The sequence below is a fragment of the Podarcis melisellensis genome, assembly GCF_964234715.1.
Source record: "Podarcis melisellensis genome assembly, chromosome: 10".
Taxonomy (NCBI): Eukaryota; Metazoa; Chordata; class Lepidosauria; order Squamata; family Lacertidae; genus Podarcis; species Podarcis melisellensis.
Window position 1 is genome coordinate 41,699,685 of NC_138542.1, and position 5,922 is coordinate 41,705,606.

The 5,922-nt window shown below is 39.5% G+C and overlaps 1 long non-coding RNA gene across 1 annotated transcript; it reads right to left on the reverse strand.

Annotated features, from left to right (window-relative positions):
• Positions 1-346: 346 nt before the first annotated feature.
• On the reverse strand, positions 347-2,789 carry LOC309379402. The gene is made up of 2 exons (XR_014172476.1): positions 620-2,789; positions 347-589 (listed from the first exon to the last, which is right to left on the reverse strand). It is a non-coding gene; the product is annotated as an uncharacterized lncRNA (long non-coding RNA).
• Positions 2,790-5,922: the final 3,133 nt, after the last annotated feature.

Consider the following 5,922-nt stretch of genomic DNA (forward strand, 5'->3'; position numbering starts at 1 on the left):
ATTCCACCTACTGTTGACATCCCTGCCTTCTGCTCTGTTAGACCCAGTGTGCATGAGTCACCACTGTGGACTAGTATAGTTGTGGGACAGGGGAGCAGTGCCATGGGAAGCAGATGACAACCACATTCCTGTGCTGGTATACATGGTACTCCTTTACAAACATGATTGCAGTGATATGGTACCTCAGCCATGCCACCAGGGCTTCTACACTGCCAAGAGTCTGCCTGGATACACTCTATTTACTCAGCATCAGCATCCTTCTGTATATCATTTTCTTTTTTTGTTGGTTATTCTGATCACGATGTATTTGGGGGACTATTAAGCAACGGTGTTACAGTGCTATCATTTATTTTATTTTAGCATCTATTATTTCTCTGTCTTTCCTCCCCACAAAGTTAAATTTAATAAAACTCACTTTTATCATTTTCTATTCCTCTTTCCCTAGTTGACTGTTCTGATGATGCAGCCCCAACAAGAGAAATAAGGGTTTTCCACAGCATGGCACACAAAATTTAGGACAAAGTTAAATGACATGCTGAATGCATGATTACAATTGCATGTCATGGAGAGGTCCTAATCTGCATCAAAACTGGGGCATGGGAGAGAAACTGCCGAGGACATAAATAACTGCTCCCTTCTTTTGGGGGGGTGGGAAAGCTACGAATCAGGACAATGACATGGGAGGAAATAACACCACAGTCTCAACTCAGATAAGGGCTTCCTATGACTTCAGTCACATGTGTTGCCTAAGGTTTGTCCCTAGATTAATTTTAAAGTATCACTTGTTTGAATAAAACAATTCACAAGTTTAAAAGTAAACTGAACCACAGTTTGAGGTTGATCACTGTATGAGCGACACCTTGTTTTACACATTTATTGGATGAGATTTGATGATAGCAAAGTACTCTGGGGGAGGCATGGTTGCAAAAGCCATAAAATTGTCTTAGGAGTATGATCATGAGTCCTTTAGAGTTGCAGGGTTGATTTGAGTCCTATGAAATGCAGTGGCATGGTTGAGATTCTTCATGTGTCATATTCCCCATGCCTGAGGAAGCACTGGCTGTTTCTCCTTAGAGACAGAAGCTCCTCCTGCAATCAGTTTTTCCACTCCTGTCCCACAATGGTGAATGTTAAACAATGACTATCTTTTCCATGTCTGCAACTGCAGAGGGGCCCAGAGCTGTGGAAAGTTTTGGAGGAATGAAGATATTTCCATAAGAAGATTTCATCCCTTTCTACTTACCTTTGTGAAAGTCGAATGTGGAGATTCTCAAGCTGTTTCTTTCTGAATTTAGGGCTACTGGGTCTCAATCAAAAGCTGAGAAGAATTGCTCCTGTTCAGTGGATTGGGTTTTATTTGCAGATGAATGGATGATCTACCACAAACTCAGTACCTAAGGATGCAGTCAAGAGTCTCATCTACTCAAACAGTTTGCTGCTCATCTGTGAAGTAGCCTATGTCCATAACAACTAAAACATAATATTCCTTTGCAACTAGTACACCAACTAATTTGCACTTGGACTTTGGGGGAGAAAATCTACATGTAACAACACCTGTCCCTTAACTAGTACATGGCATTTTTGTGTGTGTTAAATAATGGGCATGAATACACTAGGTAGACTGACCAGTATGCAGGTGGGGAAGGGCAGGGAAGGATGGGGAAATGTGAGAAATCACATACACTAATGTATTCTTCCGATTATTATTATTATTATTATTATTATTATTATTATTATTATTATTATTATTATTATAAAATTCTATGCCACCTTTCATCCAAAGCTCACAGCATGGTTTACAACATAAAACCACAAAAATACATACCATAACAACACAATACGCCACACACCTCCTCACATCCCATCTCATCAATAAAAAGGATCTATCAAGCTGTTGAGGTTGAATTCTGACTGTATTTGCTGTGGAACAGTGTTTTCTGCTTTGATACTTTATTGGGGAGATTAAGCTGAATGGTGGGAGATGCAGTGCACAACTTCACAGTAGTACAACGTTACAGTGGAATTCATTTCCACATCATGGGAGTGATGGGCACAAACTTAAAGGGGGTAAATTCATGGACAATAAGCTTATCTATCTATGGCTAGTAGTCATGATGGCTTATAGACTATGTCCTGTATATGGCAGTATGCTGCTGAATACCAGGTCCTGGGGAGCACAAATGCTGCTGTATTCATGTCTTTCTTGTGGGTCTCCCGTAATCTAGTTCACTGTGGGAAAATAGATGCTGGACTAGATAGGTCTTTGGTCTGATATTATGTTCTTAGCACTCAGCACATCTTTGGATGAAATATTATCGAAAGAGGCTCAACTTTCAACACTCTGCTACAAGCGCAACATATGCATATGTATAAAAACACCAAAACCAGAAATAGCATGGCAATGCATACTAGTTGAATCAGTAGCACTGTTTCCCATGTCATGACGTAAAAAATGTTTGTTTCACATAATATCAACTCGACATCTTGGAGAATGACAAACATTTACGCCACTGGACTTGGTCTCACTCATACCTGAAAGTAACTTTTTTGCAAATGTTATGGAATAGCTGCATAAAAAAAATAGTTTTGGAAAATGAATCCTGTATAATAATAAATCATTGGGTTTTTATTGACAAGCAGGATGATGTAACAAAACTTTGTGAAGTGCTGTAAATTTCTAAAAAAAACAATTTTACATATACCCCCAAAGCACAAAAAAATTCTCAGTATGACAGAAGCTTCTGAAAATTACCTTGCTGATCGCGTCTAATAAATTTTGCCTGTTCACTACATAATAGAGTTGTGTGTTTTTGTTTTTGTTGTTTAAACTGGTCACATCCATAAAAGATCTGCTCATCACCAGTCAGAAAGTGAAGTTCAGGAATCCTAGCAAAGTCGGATTCTATTTTAAATAGGACTGCTTAATTTTCTAGCAAAACATTTCTTACCCTACTAAAAATCAGATGGTTCTTAATCATTTAAGTGAATGAGTAATTATACAGAAATCCACTGTTGAGCTTTTGTATCTTAAATAGGTCTACCTATTAATTTGTAAAAAAATTCCTCGAGATGAATGTATTCTTTGTATGTTGAAGCCATATAATAGATTTTGAAAAACATCTGGCATGACCCCTTAAACAGAACTCTTTATCGGTGGTGGTGGTGGTGGTGGTTGAGGTTGAAGGGAGTCACAGGACTATAAAGTCATCCCCTTAGATTTGTGACTTTTGCACCAGGTACTGAAATACTTAGCTGTTAAATTGACTCTTAGGGCCTTCTGCAAGGCTTTTGTGCTTGAAGACTAAGTATGGATGATCTTAGCCTAATTACATGCATTTCAGCTTCAGTACTGTTCAATCATAGCTTCATTCCATCCTGTTTTAGTGGATTTTTTTTAGTGTGCACAAAAGTCCACATTTAATTGTATTTTGTATTTTGTGCACCCTTGTTATATAAAATATGCACTTTTTTAAAAAACAAACAAACCCACAAGGTACACTTTTTGTATGCAAATGACTCTTTTATCATTCTAGTATGAGACAGGGACAGAACTTGTGATTTCAGATGGTCAAAGCATAAACTTGGCAAATAACAGATCCATTCCATTGTAATTTTACTATCAAGTTCTATAAGGTTGCATCTAGAGCACAGCTTCTTCCATGTATAATACTACAGTGGTAGTACTATAACAAATAGAAGAGCGATAGCCTAGGACTTTGCTAGAAAGATCACTCTTTTGAACTATGCTCATTACACTGATCATACTCTAGCCGAGACTGCTATATGAACGAGTGCTCTTGACACTTGGAGAACCCTTGGTCTGGCAACACCTTAAGAAGTGATGCTGCGCACTACAATTACATTAGGAACGGTCTACAGGTGGTGTGAGGAATACTGCATGCTTCTCTACAATTCACTAGCACGTACAGCTATGCTTTTTTAACAGCACATATAAATGGTGACTGACTTTGAATGCTGCACGATCTTGAATCATAGTTCAGTGACTATGGTCCACATTTGCCATTGCCTTTCCTGCTTTCCCCCTGTTGCATGGCTCTTCGCTGAAAATTAGAGCAATAAATTCATGCAAATGAAATGCATAACTTAGAACAAAACACTTGCAAGTCTCATAAAGTTCAGTGTTGGAGGGTATGGATGCTACCTAACTGTGTCATTTGAGGGATAGCACATTCCTCCACCTGGTCTGAATTCCTGGTGTAACCTTACAGCAGCATGCACTTTTCTACTCTATCCTATGCTCTATCTGAAGTGAGGGCAACTCATTTTCCCCGCAGGGAGGTACAGAAGTTTCAAATGAAAGAGGAGCTTGCATCATTCTCCATTCAAATATTTCGCAGGAAGCACAAACCGAAACATTTCCCTTGCCCTTTCAACGCAACTGGCCTTAATCCAGAGAAAATTAATTGCCCTTAAATCTCACGGAAATCATTCAGACTGAAGTTAATGATGATTAACTATATCCCACTGATTTAAAATGAGCTTTGGAGTGCCCATCCCCCCCCCGGATGGAGATCTGTATGCAATATTCAGATGCACTAAATGCCCATCTAGTCCAGCATCCTGTGGCCAAGCAGGACCTGAGTACTGTGCAACATCACTCTCCCCACTTAAGATTCCCAGTAATTCCCAGCAATTAGTGGAGGTAGAACACCTTCATCATGGCTAGGATTCAGTCATAACCTTCTCCTCTTTCCATTTGTTTTACCTTCTTTGGAAGCCATCCAAGCTGATGGCCACCACAACTTTATTCTCTGTAGTGTTCTTTGCTCATACTTCCCTTAAATTGTAGGTCTTGTTCCACTTTTTTCTTTCTGCAGCAACACAATTATAATAACCAAGTGACAGAAGTAGAGTGGAAGAGGGCTTGCATGCCATCAAGTCCACAGCATTCCCACAATCCACTAAAATATTTAATCCAGTAAGAGAGAGAGAAAGAGAGAGAAAAAGAGAGAGAATTTCTCTGGGAGCATTTATTCTTGACAAATCCATACCGGCTTTTACTCATCAATATGTTGCTAACAAATACTTTAAAAAGCCCACCAGGATGGGAGGCAGTAGTTTCAGCGGAAGTCAAGGTCTGCAAATGGTACATGGTTCGTAGTCTATGGGATCAAGGGCTCTATTCATCTTGATCCTGCTTGCGAGTTCTCACTTTTGTAAGCACCCCTGTCAGAATAGCTTACAATGTCCCTTCTAGAGGCTTACTTTTCAAAATGAAAGCTGAGCATTCAGGGACGTGGGGCTGAAATATCCCTGAGAGGGCATTTCTCATCAAAATTTCATCCAGTTTGTGTACCAAAAAAATAAACAAATCTGCCTGTGAAAGATCCAGAAGAGGGAAGGTATTTTTTAAGACACTGTTGAAATTACTCACAGGTATTCACACAGTTTCATCTCAGGCTTAATACTGAGGCAAAGGGAAATATGTCTGAGCTGCTCACAGCCCCAGGAGGAAAAGGAATGTGCTGAGAAATTACACTATGCCCACAGTTTATGCTTGGATTTAAGAACTTTTCTCTGGCACCCAATAAAGCATTGACATAACCACAGTGCCTATAATCAAAAGCCGCTTTGGAGATCTTTTGATTGAAAGGTGGTGGACATAAACCTTTCCAATGTATAAATAAATCACACCCATTCGGTTTGGGAAGTGACCTGGATGGATGTTTATAACCTCACGCTTTGCTTCCTCTATTCCACCATGAATACTTCAGTTTCAGGGTTGCTTCTGTAACTGTAGGAAGGCTTGAAGGAGTGGTGTAAAGGGATCAGAGCTCAGCAGATGGTAAAGAGATAAAGTCAGTAGAAACTACACAGAGATTGTCTCCACAGGTAACATATTGCCTCTCATTACTGGTACTCCTTTTCCTGGAGATTCTGCACAACAGAAGAAAATTGGTT